Raw genomic sequence first — 17,669 nt, forward strand, 5'->3', positions numbered from 1 at the left:
GGGATCTGATAAATGTTAAATGCTTTCCCAGAGCGCGAACTCGCACATTTCAACATGTTGCAAGTATTACAAGCGGCTCTACAAAATACAGGAAAATTTGCCAATAGCATATTCATACGGGAAGTGTGCATATAAAATAAAACTGGCCATTTATTGTGAAACTTCTCACAGCGATTTCTGTACGTCTACACATTGCTGAATGTTACATTTAAAGGCGAGCCCGAAAAAGTGTGAAATTTTACTAGCAGTTGGGTTGAGTTATATTTTAGTTCAAAAGGTTAAGCCATCGGTTCACCTAGATCCAGTTCGGTTTTTGTAGCGCGCTCCAAAAATCTATGAAATGTGTTTGCATGTACTTCCAGAGCGATCTGGGATGTAGAGGAAGGCTTGCAGGAATCGGAAGGTTGTAGCACCCTCACTTTGTGTTATTAAGTGAGTTTTTGCAACACAGTTACCTTACAGCACAGTTTTCCATGAGATTGTTATTGCTGCTTTGAAGTGTGATTGTGATCTGTGTCTTTGGGTTTGTTTGATCTTCAGTGCCGCAGCTCTCAGACACTGGCCGGGCAGGCACATCCCTCCCTCCGCTGGATCTGCCTTTGGTAGGTGCGGGAAAAAAGGGCCTGTGTTTGCAAATATGCAGATGTTATCATACTGAAATCTTAGTGTGCTGTACTGGATATGAGGCAAAAAAAATTGCAATATTTTGGATGGCCGGTGGGGAAGAAAAGTAGTTGGTTTTGTGCCGATAGTGAATTATCGTAGTGTTGGTCGCAGTTAACATACGGGGTTCAGCTCATTGGTGCAAATTATATATAAAAAGGGAAAACACACAGAAGTATTTGATGTGAATTTGTAGCATGGATATAGTCCACGCTGCCTACCGTATGACTCGTGTAGTTTGTAAATTGGCGAAGGCATGTTTACAAATTTAAAGCGAATCGTGTGTATTTGTTTCTTTTCCACTTCCTTTTTTTTCATTTTATCCTTTGCAGTTTATGGAGAGCGGTGTTTGTCAGTAGAGTGTTCTGTTAAACAATGCTTTTCTTTCAAACGATATGCGACCATTAATCGAGAAGTTATGGCTATTATCATTGATAATATGTATCTGTGTTTTATTTTTTAAGCCACATTCACTAGGGGACACCCCCCCCCTCCTCCTCCCCCCCCCCACATACACAGTGGACAGGTATCTATTAATTGTTGGACTTCAGTTATGGCTCAGTGCTACAGAGTAAATATATTAACGACATTAGATCAAAGCTGCGTTTTGTTGAGAAACTGTAAACCGGCAATGCCACCTTTTAAAGCACACCCTTTGGTGTAAATTAAGTGTTCGCGAGATTACAGTCCTAGTGATTATGGGAAGTTAAATAAAACAAAAAATTGGAATAAATGGCAGGAACTGTGCAGATAACGTGGATATTTGTGCCTAACAACAAGAGTTCTTGAACATATTCCTTGGATAGGAAGAGGGAGGATTTCTGACTGGCTTTATAGGTTCCTGAATGACATCACCTATGTCTCAGAACAGTCGTTAGGGGAACGATTGGTAAAATGCTAATATCTGCCTGTCAGGTAATGGGGTAGAAAATGCAGGTGTGTGTGTTAATTTAGATATTTTTCTACTTTATATGTCAAACGATACAGAAATGTTTTATAAAAACTGCTCTGTTTAAAGCAGATATCCAGTGTCGTCATGATATGAATGCATATTTTGGTTTGAATATGATTAAATAAGTTACTAGAGATTTAAGTAGACTATCAGATGTGACTGATTATTTTAATAACATTAGGGTAATATATTTGTGACAACAACATGCTGAAAATTATTGATAATTCACAGTGTAAGATTTCATAAATAAAGTTTTTTAAAATGTACTGAATTTTGAAAACTTTCAGTGTATGAGAGATGGTTAGTTTGATTATCAATTGACTGTAGGTATCTGCTGTAAGACTGCATTATGCTTACTTAGCTTCTATCAACTGAGACAGCAATAAAAATGATATTTTGGGGTGGAATAGGAAACAAAATGATACTATTTGCATTCCTGATAACCGTACAATAATTTCTTTTGCAAAGAGCGTATGTATGGATGCCAGATGAGTAATTTTGTAGGGTGCCTGAATATTGAGGTTACTGTGACTGCACAGGCATTTCCCCCAGTGGTGTGATTCATCTTGCATCGACCTCTGCTACTGCTTGGTAGTTTGTGCAGCAGAGGAAATGCAAGGAAAGCTGTTACCTTTTGTGTTTATTGCAGGAGTCAGGCTCCATGATTCTGGTGGTTCATTGCCAATACTGAGCAAAATTCTTTCCCCTTCCATTTTGAACAGTTTTGAGTGGCTTGTGGATATTTAGGTGACAAATGAAAGGTGCTATATGAATGTGCTGTTGAAGTGCAGTGGAAGTTCATGTGATTCAACCTCAAAATGAGTCACTGCTTTCAGAAGTAATGCAGATATGGTGGATAGGATTCAATTAATTTAATGAATTTGGATATATACATGATATATATATATATATATCTATAAAGTGTGTGTGTGATGAAAGTAATTGCAGTTCAGAATTCTATATCTACAAATAATATTCTCTTACATAGGAAATCTTGTAGTCTACAGAGAAATGGTGTATCAAAGCAATGTAATATTGAGGGAAACATTTTCCTGAAAGGTTGACAAGTCTGCTGGTAATAGATTAACCAAACTCTTGAACACCCTCTTTTCCCTTCCATAGTTTGCAACAAAAAGGGAAATTGGGGTTGATCAAGAACGTTTAACCCAATGGTGGTAACTTTACCTTGTTTGCAAGCTATAAATATTTCCTATTTACTGAGATGAGCACGCAGAGGCAAGAGAAATGAAGGTGAGATTTTAATATGCTGGTCACAACAGTGGAAAACTCACTTAAACTTTTTATTAAAAAAAAGTTCTCTGCATCCATGAATGATCTTTGGTTGTTGAGTTATTTGGAGTAGTACTACATTGTGCTATGGCTGCTGCAGACCAGTATTATTGATGGATTATGTGAGAGTGTCATCCATGGAATGTGATTTAGAAATGTGGGAGTTTAACATACTCTTATGTTCAAATAATGGCTAACTGAAATGAGACATTTAGAATTCAGCTCCAAATTTAATTTTAGGAGTGTAAGTTAAATCAAATATGTTGCTAATATATACAATTATGAAAATGACACTATATAACAACCATAGATATAATTGAACCATAGATCTGCAACTTGCAGCATCTATCTCTTGATTTTACAGGATGCCTGTCTGTTGGGGTTGCTGTGACTACATCAACATCTTTCCCAATGATTCATTCATTTTGCATTGACCTCTACTACCTGGTTAGTTGTACATGCAGCTGAAGAAATAAAAGAAACCCTCTTACCTTTCATGCTTTTGTAGGATTCAGAGCTGATGTTTTTTCTCATATTCATTGCTAAAATCTGAGTAAGGTTTTAAACTTCTCTAAACACCTGAAGCCTTGTATCACAGGAGCTAATTCCTCACTTTTATGACCTTCTTAAGATATTTTGGGGAAATAAGTAATCAAAAAAGCTGTTTTGGCAGACTGATAATGTAGGTTATATTGAAGGCAAGACAGCATTGTGAAGCATTTTTGAGTTGTGTGTCAGAGTACATGAATGAAAGGAAACAACATCTTTAATGGGAGAGATATGTGGTTCATAGAAGATAAGGTATACTTATCTGAGTGCCCTAATGCACTTCTAGTTGTAAAAGCTCTTGCCTTTCTCCAACAACAGTTTCAACAAGAAACTCAGTGTTGTGCCTAAAGAAGCAGTTGGACTTTTTAAGCCTTGACCTCATCTGAATCAGGATCCATTCATAATTTGTTGCAGAACTCTGTTTATGATCCTGACTTTCAGATTCAGCTGGAATTTAATTTCAATTAAACATTTTGTTTTTAAAAAAATGCCCGATTTTTATCTTACAGTGTTGACAAAATTGTATAATTTCTTGTAATCTTTAAGTTAGTGTGTTATGTTTATTTTGAATTTCTAACAGATAAATAGACATTTTGAATGTTATTTATCTTTCTGAATATTAGAGATGTTCAGGAATAAGTGAAGTTCGTGTGGTCTGATAGCTAACTGCAAGTCTTTTAGCCCTATGCCATTTGCAAGGTTTCTTTTGGGCTTGCCCCACCCACTGGTGTAATGGCTGTCTACGAAAAACTCATTCAAGTGCACGTATTTATCAGATTCTTGTACTCCTTCTTGCCTCCTTATCACTGCCCGTTCAAACAGCTTGACGACAGCGAAAAATAAAAGCAAGTGCACATTGAACATGCAATCCAAACTTAAAGATTTCAACTATACACCCCTCAGTGGTTTTATGTGTCCCTCGCTTTAAAGCAGTGACCTGCCAGTTGCTGCAATACAGCTGGTGGAACATTGCAGACTTCAGTTGAGGAGAATGAAATGGTAATGAAAGATTACACCGAATTTCTCTGTACCTTAAAAGCCTGGCTATGCACTGCTTCTTCTTCAAAGGTAAAAAGTACAAAGTACAAAGTAAATTTACTATCAAAGTAAGTATATGTCACCACATACTACGCTGAGATACATTTACTTGCAGACAATTTCAAGGAAATAAAGAAATGCAATAGAATTTATTAAAAAACATAGACTGACAAACATCCAATGTGCAAAAGAGGACAAATAGTGTAAATAGTAAACTGAAAATAAATAAATAATATGTAGAATATGAGCTGCAGAGTCCATGAAAGTTGGTCAATATGTTGTGGAGTAGTTCAGCGTTGAGGTGAATGAGTGAATAAGTTATCCATGCTGGTTTAGCAGTCTATAAGGTAATAACTCTTCCTGAACCTGGTGGTGTGGAACCTAAGGCTCCTATACCTCCTGCCCAATGACAGTAGTGGGAAGAGAGTATTGCTTGGATGATGGGGGTCCTTGATGCTGGATGCTACTTTCTTACAGCAGCACTCCTTATAGATGTGTTCAATGATGGGGCGGGCTTTGCCTGTAATAGACTGGCCTATATCAGCTGATCTTTGTGGACTTTTATTGGTCTGACAGGTAGTAGCATAGGCAATAGTAGAAAGGCAAAAGAAGTGAGCATGAATGATGTCTTCCCAAGACAAGGATGTGACTCAGTGTTGCTCCCCTGGGCAGTACCTCATCAGTATTATAATCAATGGCAATGCAAGTCATTAGACTGCCTGCCTACTAGTCCCTTTACACCACAGCTCTGATGGTGGCAGCCAGCTATTATTTGGCAGCAGACTGAGCTCCCACAGCACCGCTCTGAAATGAAGTGAACGCTGAAATAAAAGTTGCAGTATCAGCCATGAGACACTGCATCATCGTTGGGCTCACAAGATTGCAGATGGAGTTGGCCAGCACTTCTGTGATTTAATGAACAAGTTCAAAATCTTGCTGAAGACCTGGGCCAACTTGACATCCAGTCTCTTCCAGCTTTCTGACTTTGAGACTGGGCTTCTTGGCACTTTTTCCAGAGTACCAAGTATTCCCTGTCTGCTTCCTTCCATTAACTGCCAAGTTCAAGTCGTCGTCTTGAGTCCCCTGCAGCTGAACTATGTGTAACTTCACCCTCCAGTGTTCGTGCCCCCAATGATGACTGTGGGCCAATATGCTCAATGTCTTCAATATACAAATTTGCCTCTGCTCTCTTCCCAAGTTATGCATGTTGTCAGTATCTACACTGGGAGCAGATGATGGTGCATCTTCGTCTCTGTCATTTTGCTCCTGTCCCTGGCCAGGTGGTGGTTTTGGCTCTCTGAGAGGGAAAGGGCTTGTGGGAGCATCAGAAGTTCAAGGGGGTGGAGGGTGGTGAGTTCATGCCAACTAGCTGGCAAATCAGATTTGACAGCTACGGAATTACCAGGAGGAGGCTATGGAAGACGATGCTATGATTTCAGCAGGAGGAGTTCCAGTGATAGCTGGCACCATCTCTTCAATGGTAGACATGACTTGCAGACAAGCCTTTGGTTTGTTGCTGATGTCTCCATTTGACCATGTTGCACAAGGGAGAAGGAAGTCTGTTAGTAAGTATCATGCAATGTATTTGGGTGATGTGGCTGGCTTGATTGTGAAGTGAAAGTCTTCATGCGTACAATTACATAGGCACAAGCATAGCACAACCAGTCCCCTCTACAGTTGATGTTCGAATTGAGCCCCTTCTGAACTTTCCTCATCAGTGCAACCTTCTATTCCCTTCCCCTTCATGTTCATGTCCAGCTTCCCCATAAATGTATCCATACTCTTTATTTCAACTCTTCTGTGTGATAGCAAGTTTCACATGCACAGTAAAGATCAGAGATATTCCAGTGGACTTTCTGAATGTTAAGTGAGAATCATAATTCTCAGTGGCAGTGCTTATGATGGTATTGGTATAGGTGATGGTATTGTGAGTATCATCTGGGACATGGAGTACATTTTGTACTACATTTGATACTCACAGGTCCATTGCTCACTTTGACCAAATTGTCATCTTGTCATCAAACACTCAACACTTGCAACCAGGCTCTTGGCTGCTGGCATTGATCTCCCAGGGTCATCTGTTCTCTATCCTCTATGATTGTATCTCCTCAGTTCCACCTCCTTTGTCAAGGCCTGTAATACAACATCAAAAAATCATGGAGTCTACTCCTTTCTGTGTTGCCCAAATGCCTTCTGGTACCTGATCTCCTCATTTCGAGATGTAGGCTAACTTGCAAAGCTGGCATGCATTATGATCCTAACATCATTTTTGGATGCCATTGAATTTGCATTATTGGGGTTTTCGCTGCCTTGATAACAATTGCAAGATTTTACAGGGTTATTGTACTTATAAATATCCTGTATTAAATACATTATTTAAAAATGTTTTCTGTTTGTTAGATTTTCCCCTGAATTTCTTTCAGCTTACTGTTTTCAATCAAAGGAATTTGTGGTAAACATAGACAAGTGGTTTCCAAAGTGGATGACATCATCCCTCCCCTGGGGATGGTGGGAGTTTCCAAGGGGATGGTAAAGATAAAGTGGGTGGTGGGGGGTGCTCTGTAGCAAGGGGGAGGGCAGCTGAGGAATTACAGGTTTAATTTAAGTAATGAATATCTACGTAGCAGCATTTGATCCTCAGTGCCTCATAATTGATTACAATGATCACGTAATCACCTCATCACTTGCTAACCCACCGTTCTCTTAGACTTTGCTCGAAGTGCATGATAGTTGTTGAAAAGCAATATGATACTTCTGTGCTTTGGCATACTATGAGAAATCTGGATTGAAGAAGTCATGTTATTTCTAGGCCCAGCCCAGGCATTATTGCTGTTCACTACTGTGGTACAGTATTAGCTAGTATGATTCCCATACTCCAAGCACACAGTGATGCAATTCCTGTGAATTAGGCTTTGGTGTTCATTGGAAGAAAGCTTAAAAATTGACCCTTTTGAATGGTCTAAACCACATTTCTCTAGCCCGTGGCACACCTGAGATATAGCTGCTCCGCCCATGTACCTTCAGGCAGAGAGTCAGGTTTTACCTGAGCTGTGATTATATCATAACTTTCCTCTTTATTGATCGCAGCACTTGAGGATGGACTTAAGCAAGAGGTGGTAGATCTTGGTTGTTAATTCATAATGAAAATGGCAGAAGCAGACCGGGTGAAAAAGAAGTGTGAACAATATAATGTGGAGTATCTGAAATATTGATTATACCAGAAATCATGCAACCAACAGCAGCCAATGTGTCTATTGTGTGAAAAGGTTTTATTCAAAGGAGGCAATGAAGTCATCCAGGCTTCTTGAACATTTGAAGAGAATACACTCTGGTTTATTTTCAGTCGCTTCATGAAAACTTTCAGAAGTGGAAAACACTTCAAAACATGTTTGCCATCACTTCACAACAAACAGTGACAGTTTGTGTGCTTCATATATCATTTCATTGCTCATTGCTGAATCTGGAAAGCCTCATACAATTGGAGAAGTACTGATTCTGCCAGCAGTAAGGGAGGTTCTGAGTACAGATTTGCATAGGTCACCAGACCAAATAATTAAATTGATTTCACTCAGTGACAACTCTAAATAGATGAAATGTTGAGAATGGGGAAGACATATTGCGCACCATACTTAGGACAACAGAATTTGCTCTGCAGTTGGATGAGTCAATTTTGCCCGGCAACAAATCTCTGCTTCTTTCTTATGTTTGCTTCATAAAAGATGAAAGCATGGTTCAAGAGTTGTTGTTGCAAAGGGACTGGAAACAGATACAAAGGAGGAGTCAATATTTTGAGTTGTTGAAGAATTTTTCAAAGAGAAGGACACTCTGCTCATCAATATTCTTGCTTGTAGCCTGATGGGGCATCACCAACAACAGGACGCCACCATAGGGTTATTGCTTTCTTGAAAAAAAACTGGACGTAAAATATTTACCTTTCACAGACAACATTTTGTCACAAATACCCTGCATAAATCAGCAAGTACTGTTATCACAGCGGTAAATAAAGTCAAGTCACATGCTCTCAATTTTTCACTATTTTGAGAGCTTTGTATTGAGAATTGTGAACAGTTTGAATGTTTGCTCTTGCACACAGAAGTCAGATGACTCTCAAAAGGAAACTAGCTGAGATATTTATGCACTTTTTAAAACTGTGATAAAATTCTTTGAAATTCAAATGCTTCATTCAGTAATTAGCTCAAGAATATTAGGCATAACATTGCTTATTTGTCAGAATTCCTTGCAAAGTTTAATGAAATCAATCTCCAATAGCAGAGAAAATACAGTGAATCTTATCAAAGTCAATTTCTGAGCCTCTTTGAGTTAGAAGAGAAATTAAAAATACCAGATGATAATCTTCAAGTATACTGCACCCAACTGGGCGAGCTGCAGAGAGATTTCAGGATCTTTTCTCAATCCAAATTCCAGATTGGGTAACAAATCCATTCCAGATGAATTAAGAGGAAGGATGGAGGAAGAACTGATCTCATTACAAAATGACTCTGAGCTGAAGCTGAGGTTAAAAAAAATCATATCAAGACTTTTGGTTGCAGAAAGAAATCTCTGAACGTTATCCTGCACTGTGGTAAAAAGGTCAAGATGTTCCTTATTGCCTTTCCAACATCACATTTAGTGGCGTATGGTTTCAGTGCAGTCGCCTAACTTATTTCAAAGCAACAAAACAGACTCCAACTGACTGAATCTGGGGATCCGAGACTCCATCTGAGTGACATTTCAGCCTGATTTCACTGTACCAAGCCCATCTACCACGTTGAAAACTGAAAGAGCAATGAAGTAGTGAATAGTTGCACTACTAGTATCCTCCAAAATTGTTTATGAAAATTGTGTTTACTGTAGTTAAATCAAGAGATAATTGTATTTGTAGCTTTAAATAGATTTGAATATGTTTGCAATTATTTGTCACTGCAGAGAATTTGCAGTTCCTATGATTTGTTTATTTATTGAGGTACAGCGCGGAACAGGCACTTTGGCCCTTCTACAGCCCTCCCCCAACAAACCCCGACTTAACCCTCGCTTAATCACAGGACAATTTACAATGACTAATTAACCTACTAATCAGCATGTCCTTGGAATGTGGGAGGAAACCGGAGCACCCAGAGAAAATGTAGGGGCATGGGAACCGAACTGAAGTGGCAGAGGAAAGGGAGGTTGGCTCACAAATAGAGAAAGTTTGGAGACAGTGTGAAAGGGAGGATAGGCATGTGATAGAGAAGGGATGCATTCAGTCCAATGGTTTGAGATGTATCTATTTTAATGCTGGGAGTATCATGAATAAAGCGGATGAGCTTAGAGCGTGGATCAGCACTTGGAGCTATGATGTTGTGGCCATTACAGAGACACAGAGACTTGGATGGTGCAGGGGCAGGAATGGCTACTTCAAGTGCCAGGCTTTAGATGTTTCAGAAAGGATAGGGAGGGAGGCAAAGGAGGTGGGGGTGTGGCACTGTTGATCAGCGATAGTGCCAAGGCTGCAGAAAAGGAGAAAGTCATGGATGGGTTGTCTATGGAGTCTCTGTGGGTGGAAGTTAGGAACAGGAAGGGGTCAATATCGGTAAATTAAACTACAAAGTTTAAATTTTTTAAGCCCTCTTTGAGTGATCAAATTTTTCTACTTTGGAAAAATAAAGGTATTAATTCTTTTTTGGATTTATTTAAAGAAGATAGATTGATGTCCTTTGAACAATTAATTGATAAATATTCTCTTTCATACTCACACTTTCTGCAATACCTTCAAGTTAGACATTTTTTACAAAAATATTTAAGTAATTTCCCTTACATATTGGAGGCTGACCTGTTAGATACTATTATGAGTATGAATCCTTTGATTAAGGGTTCTATTGGAAGAATTTATAATTTACTATTACAATGGGATAAGCGTCCTTTGTCTAAGATTAAACAGGATTGGGAAAAGGAACTTAATTTGACTTTTATGAGGGAGGATTGGATGCGGATATTGAAGTTGGTTAACTCTTCAATTTGTGCTAGCCATTCATTGATTCAATTTAAAATTGTACATCGTTATCATTTGACAAAGGAGAGACTCTCTAAAATCTTTCCTAATGTTGATAGTCATTGTGATGGATGTAAAACTGAGATAGCTACACTGACACATATGTTTTGGTCTTGTTCTATATTGGAACAGTTCTGGAAGTCGGTTTTCTCAACAATTTCTAAAGCACTTAAAATTAATTTACAACCTAATAAGTTAACTGTGCTTTTTGGAATAGTTCCTCAAAATATTCTTGGTATTTCTGTGTCTGACCAACATGTTATTGCATTTGTTACACTGATAGCTAGGAGGGCCATTTTGTTGAAGTAGAAGGATACATCAGCTCCCACTTTGTCACAATGGTTCTCTCAAGTGATGCTATGTCTTAGTTTGGAGAAAATTAGAAGTCGAATCTTTGAACCTTTATTTGATTTTGAGAAAAGATGGGGCTCATTTGCTCGTTATGATCATTCGAGTTAATTGATACAATTTTTCCACGATCTAATTGTAAATTTTTTTAGTATATTTTCTTTTCTTGCTGGCGGTTTGATGTTTATTTTTAGAAGCTTTTTGTATGACGCATGGCTCCGGGGTTGTACACCTAATGGGTTCTCTTTTTTTTCTTACTTTTCTGCTCAATAGGTTTTTTTTTGTTATCACAAAATTTTGTTTTCAATCTTTAAGATGATGGTTTTTTTTGAGGCATTGTAAGTGTTGTTACTTCGATGTACTCATGTTATTTTTCCTATATATACAATAAAAAGATTTGAAAAGAAAGGAAGGGGTCAATAACTCTACTGGGTATTTCTTATAGACCACCCAATAGTAACAGGGACATCGAGGAGCAGATCGAGAGACAGATTTCGGGAAGTTGTAATAATAATAGGGTTGTGTGGTGGGAGATTTTAATTTTCCAAATATTGATTGGCATCTCCCTAGAGTGAGGGGTTTAGATGGGGTGGAGTTTCTTAGGTGTGTTCAGGAAGGTTTCTTAACACAATATCTAGATCAGCTTACAAGAAGAGAGGCTGTACTTGATCTGGTATTGGGAAATGAACATAGTCAGATGTCAGATCTCTCAGTAGGAGAGCATTTTGGAGATAGCGATCACAATTCTATCTCCTTTGCTATAACATTGGAGAGGGATAGGAACAGACAAGTTAGGGAAATGTTTAATTAGAGTAACGGGAACTATGAGGCTATCAGGCAGGAACTCGGAAGCATAAATTGGAAACAGATGTTATCACGGAAGAAATGTGGCAAATGTTCAGGAGATATTTGCGTGGGGTTCTGCATAGGTACGTTCCAATGAGACAGGGAAAGGATGGTAGGGTAAGAGATCCGTAGTCCACAAAGGCTGTTGTAAATCTAGTCAAGAAGAAAAGAAGAGCTTACGAAAGGTTCAAAATGCTAGGTAATGATATAAATCTAGAAGATTATAAGACTAGCAGGAAGGAGTTTAAGAATGAAATTAGGAGAGCCAGAAGGGGCCATGAGAAGGCCTTGGCGGACAGGATTAAGGAGAACCGCAAGGCATTCTACAAGTATGTGAAGGGCAAGAGGATAAGATGTGAGAGAGTAGAACCAATCAAGTGTGACAGTGGAAAAGTGTGTACGGAACCGGAGGAGATAGCGGAGGTACTTAATGAATACTTTGCTTCAGTATTCACTAAGAGAAAGGATCTTGGCGATTGTAGGGATGACTTGCAGTGGACTGAAAAGCATGAGACTGTAGATATTAAGAAAGAGGATGTGCTGGAGCTTTTGGAAAGCATCAAGTTGAATAAGTCATCGGGACAGGACGAGATATACCGCAGGTTACTGTGGGAAGTGAGGGAGGAGATTGCTGAGCCTCTGGCAATGACCTTTGCATCATCAATGAGGATGGGTGAGGTTCTGGAGGATTGGAGGGTTGTGGATGTTGTTCCCTTATTCAAGAAAGGGAGTTGAGATAGCCCAGGAAATTATAGACCAGTGAGTCTTACTTCAGTGGTTGGTAAGTTGATGGAGAAGATCCTGAGAGGCAGGATTTATGAACATTTGGAGAGGCATAATATGATTAGGAATAGTCAGCATGGCTTTGTCAAAGGCAGGTCGTGCTTTACGAGCCTGGTTGAATTTTTTGAGGATGTGACTAAGCACATTGTTGAAGTTAGAGCAGTAGATGTAGTGTATATGGATTTTAGCAAGGCATTTGATAAGGAACCCCATACAAGGCTTATTGAGAAAGTAAGGAGGCATGGGATCCAAGGGAACATTGCTTTGTGGATCCAGAACTGGCTTGCCCACAGAAGGCAAAGAGTGGTTGTAGATGGGTTATATTCTGCATGGAGGCTGGTGACCAGTGGTGTGCCTCAGGGATGTGTTCTGGGACCCCCTACTCATGGTGATTTTTATAAATGGCCTGGATGAGGAAGTGGAGAGATGGGTTAGTAAATTTGCTGATGACACAATGGTTGGGAGCGTTGTGGATAGTGTGGAGGGCTGTCAGAGGTCACAACAGGATATTGAAAGGATGCAAAACTGGGCTGAGGAGTGGCAGATGGAGTTCAACCCAGATAAGTGTGAGGTGGTTCATTTTGGTACGTCAAATATGATGGCAGAATATAGCATTAATGGTAAGTCTCTTGGCAGTGTGGAGGATCAGAGTGTTCTTGGGGTCCAAGTCCATAGGACACTCAAAGCTGCTATACAGGTTGACTCTGTGGTTAAGAAGGCATACGGTTAATTGGCCTTCATCAATCGTGGAATTGAGTTTAAGAGCCAAGAGGTAATGATGCAGCTATATAGGACCCTAGTCAGACCCCACTTGGAGTACTGTGCTCAATTCTGGTCGCCTCACGATGGGAAGGATGTGGAAACCATAGAAAGAGTGCAGAGGAGATTTACAAGGATGTTGCCTGGATTGGGGAGCATGCCTTATGAGAATAGGTTGAGTGAACTTGGCCTTCTCTCCTTGGAACGACGGCGGATGAGAGGTGACTTGATATAGGTGTACAAGATAATGAGAGGCATTAATTGTGTGGATGGTCAGAGGCTTTTTCCCAGGGCTGAAATGGCTATCACGAGAGGGCATAGTTTTAAGGTGCTTGGAAGTACGTACAGAGGAGATGTCAGGGGTAAGTTTTTTACACAGAGAGTGGTGGGTGCGTGGAATGGGCTGCTGGCGGCGGTGGTGGAGGCAGAAACGATAGGGTCTTTTAAGAGATTCCTGGATGGGTACATGAGGCGTAGAAAAATAGAGGGCTATGGGTAAAGTTTAGGTAGTTCTAAGGTAGGGACATGTTCGGCACAGCTTTGTGGGCTGAAGTGCCTGTATTGAGCTGTATGTTTTCTATGTTTCTGTGAAACATAGTCAGGGGAGAACGTACAAACACCTTATAGGCAGTGGCAGGAATCTTTCACTGTGCATCGTAAATCAAAATTCTTTATAGTTGTTTTGTAATGGCCGGAAAGGGAGAGGGAGTTGTTGGAGACCTGGTCTGGAAACCAAGGGAGCGGTGACCCAGAAAAGTTTAGGAACCACTGATATAGATGAAAACAGTATCGAAGCAAGAAAGTTGTGCTGGCTAATGGAAGAGAATTTGTTTCTCTTGCAGAGGTTCTTGTCTTTGAGACATGGTATAAATGACCTAACTCTGAGATTCATTATTCAGTAGCTTCTCTTTTTCCCAGATCCAACCTCTGTATCATTGATTTAATTACCAAACAGGAAATGAAGATTTCCTCATTTGTTTCTTATATATAATATTTAATCTTCATCTGAATCCACAAAATATATACATATTACATCCTGTGTAAGCAGCAATATGTGCTTAATTATAGAAGTGTTAAATATTGCATAATAACCTTGTTTCTAATGTCTATGAAAACCAAATTGAACTGATAATAGAGTAGAATTACTGTCGATGGGTTCTTGATGGTTGCCTTGGATATGGTGCCCAGAAGAACATATAGAATTTTGATTCTGTATGATTTTATGACCCTATATTCTTCGATAAGAATAGAAGTATAGGTTATTGTTGAAGTTTAAAATAGACAGCAGACAACTTTTTTGATCTTCTTTTGGAGATGATGAGATTGAAATATATCTTTCATTGCTTTGGATAAACTTGCATATGTACTAATTGTAGCAACACACATCAAAGTTGCTGGTGAACGCAGCAGGCCAGGCAGCATCTGTAGGAAGAGGTGCAGTCGACGTTTCAGGCCAAGACCCTTCGTCAGGACTAACTGAAGGAAGAGTGAGTAAGGGATTTGAAAGTTGGAGGGGGAGGGGGAGATCCAAAATGATAGGAGAAGAGAGGAGGGGGAGGGATAGAGCCAGGAGCTGGACAGGTGATTAGCAAAAGGGGATACGAGAGGATCATGGGACAGGAGGTCCGGGAGGAAAGACAAGGGGGGGGGGACCCAGAGGATGGGCAAGGGGTATATTCAGAGGGGCAGAGGGAGAAAAAGGAGAGTGAGAGAAAGAATGTGTGCATAAAAATAAGTAACAGATGGGTACGAAGGGGAGGGGGAGCGGAAGTTAGAGAAGTCGATGTTCATGCCATCAGGTTGGAGGCTACCCAGACGGAATATAAGGTGTTGTTCCTCCAACCTGAGTGTGGCTTCATCTTTACAGTAGAGGAGGCCGTGGATAGACATGTCAGAATGGGAATGGGATGTGGAATTAAAACGTGTGGCCACTGGGAGATCCTGCTTTCTCTGGCGGACAGAGCGTAGATGTTCAGCAAAGCGGTCTCCCAGTCTGCGTCGGGTCTCGCCAATATATAAAAGGCCACATCGGGAGCACCGGACGCAGTATATCACCCCAGTCGACTCACAGGTGAAGTGTTGCCTCACCTGGAAGGACTGTTTGGGGCCCTGAATGGTGGTAAGGGAGGAAGTGTAAGGGCATGTGTAGCACTTGTTCCGCTTACACAGATAAGTGCCAGGAGGGAGATCAGTGGGGAGGGATGGGGGGGACGAATGGACAAGGGAGTTGCGTAGGGAGCGATCCCTGCGGAATGCAGTGGGGGGGGAGGGAAAGATGTGCTTAGTGGTGGGATCCCGTTGGAGGTGGCGGAAGTTACAGAGAATAATATGTTGGACCCGGAGGCTGGTGGGGTGGTAGGTGAGGACCAGGGGGACCCTATTCCTAGTGGGGTGGCGGGAGGATGGAGTGAGAGCAGATGTACGTGAAATGGGGGAGATGCGTTTAAGAGCAGAGTTGATAGTGGAGGAAGGGAAGCCCCTTTCTTTAAAAAAGGAAGACATCTCCCTCGTCCTAGAATGAAAAGCCTCATCCTGAGAGCAGATGTGGCGGAGACGGAGGAATTGAGAGAAGGGGATGGCGTTTTTGCAAGAGACAGGGTGAGAAGAGGAGTAATCCAGATAGCTGTGAGAGTCAGTAGGCTTATAGTAGACATCAGTGGATAAGCTGTCTCCAGAGACAGAGACAGAAAGATCTAGAAAGGGGAGGGAGGTGTCGGAAATGGACCAGGTAAACTTGAGGGCAGGGTGAAAGTTGGAGGCAAAGTTAATAAAGTCAACGAGTTCTGCGTGCGTGCAGGAAGCAGCGCCAATGCAGTCGTCGATGTAGCGAAGGAAAAGTGGGGGACAGGTACCAGAATAGGCACGGAACATAGATTGTTCCACAAAGCCAACAAAAAGGCAGGCATAGCTAGGACCCATACGGGTGCCCATAGCTGCACCTTTAGTTTGGAGGAAGTGGGAGGAGCCAAAGGAGAAATTATTAAGAGTAAGGACTAATTCCGCTAGACGGAGCAGAGTGGTGGTAGAGGGGAACTGATTAGGTCTGGAATCTGTTCTTGTTTAACTTTGCTTCTAAGATTGATAAGTGAAGCTGAATTTCGAAGCAGAAATTAAAGTGGCTGTGAATGAGCTTATGCTCAATTTACTCCTGCTGGGAGTGGATCCACTGGTTTTGTACAAAAGCTTGTGTCTGTTTCTAGGTTGCAGATGTTGGCTGATTGCATTTAGACACGGAATATTATGCCAAACCCAATGCTGGCTTCAACCAAAGAGCATGAAATAGCAATCAGGAGTTAAAATTTAGCTTGACTTTCTACCCTTTAAATTAGAAGGGTGTATGATAATATATGCTGAGATTCTGTCCAGATCTTTATGCCCGTTACCTGCCAAATGAGGCAGCTGAGGCATTTCTGTCAAGGATCTAAAATGAAATAACCCTGTGTTGAACCATGCCCTCTTCACACAATTACTACTTTTTACATAAAATAGCAAGGTATAATTATGTAAAGATGGAGTCAACCGAATTGTAGAGTGTTCCTCCTGGTGTTTGTCCTCTTTCATTGTGGAATTGAAGTTATTTACATGGAAGCTATTTCACTGTTTAAATGATGTAAAGCTGACTTTGGCCTGTGATTATTTTGACCAGCATTTGCTCACAATCAATTGCCACAAGGTTTTCAACAATCGTACATGTCTATAATATGAGAAATTTTGATCAGAGATGATCCTTTCACTATCAGTCCTTGAAGACAGCTTTTTTGAGCTTCTTTTGGAGACAATGAGATTGAAATGTATCCTCCATTGCTTGGGATAAGCATGTGTATGTAATATTTATTCTGGTTGAACTTTGCTTCCAAGCTGAATTTCAGAAGCAGACAACAGATAGCTGACACTACTAAATCGCCAAGTGTCTTCATTAAAATGGCTGCCCCAATTAGCCAAAATTGCATGGAAGTAGTTAAAAAGGTATAACCATACAAACTAACTTCAACTGAGTAACATATGTTGTATTTAAATGACATACAGAACAAATTAGAACAGTACCCCTACACTATAGGATGAGAAAGCTATATATTAGCTCCAAATTGTTATTGACAAAGGAATTCAATGTATGCTGATGTGTTCTTTTGATTGACTGTAAATGAACAAGATCAGCGCAGACGTCTACAGCAGATAATGGATTGCTTTCATACAATCCTTTTGACGATGGCATCCTGCAAATCTTCAGTTTAATTGTAACATTTAAGATTATTCTTAACACCTTCAAATTCTTCATTGTTCCTGTAGTTGAAGTAGTGAAATTGCTTCATTTGAACTCCCAGCCATTTTTCATATCTCCAGGCCTGAATGCTTGAAATCACAGTGAACAAAACAGTTCTGAATTGTCTTACTGCTTATTTCTCGCTAACTATG

General features: G+C 40.3%; 1 protein-coding gene across 3 annotated transcripts in view; it reads left to right on the forward strand.

Moving 5' to 3' along the window:
• Positions 1-350: 350 nt before the first annotated feature.
• Positions 351-17,669, forward strand: part of LOC140200833 (CXXC-type zinc finger protein 5-like) — a 30,902-nt gene continuing 13,583 nt past the window's right edge. Inside the window, exons 1-2 of one of the 3 annotated variants that reach the window (XM_072264462.1) lie at positions 381-432; positions 541-602. The gene's annotated coding sequence lies outside the window, so the exon portion shown is untranslated. Of the gene's footprint in view, positions 433-540; positions 603-17,669 lie in introns of all 3 variants that reach the window. The other 2 variants (XM_072264461.1, XM_072264463.1) reach the window with 2 other exon arrangements.

The sequence above is a fragment of the Mobula birostris genome, chromosome 7, assembly GCF_030028105.1.
Source record: "Mobula birostris isolate sMobBir1 chromosome 7, sMobBir1.hap1, whole genome shotgun sequence".
Taxonomy (NCBI): Eukaryota; Metazoa; Chordata; class Chondrichthyes; order Myliobatiformes; family Myliobatidae; genus Mobula; species Mobula birostris.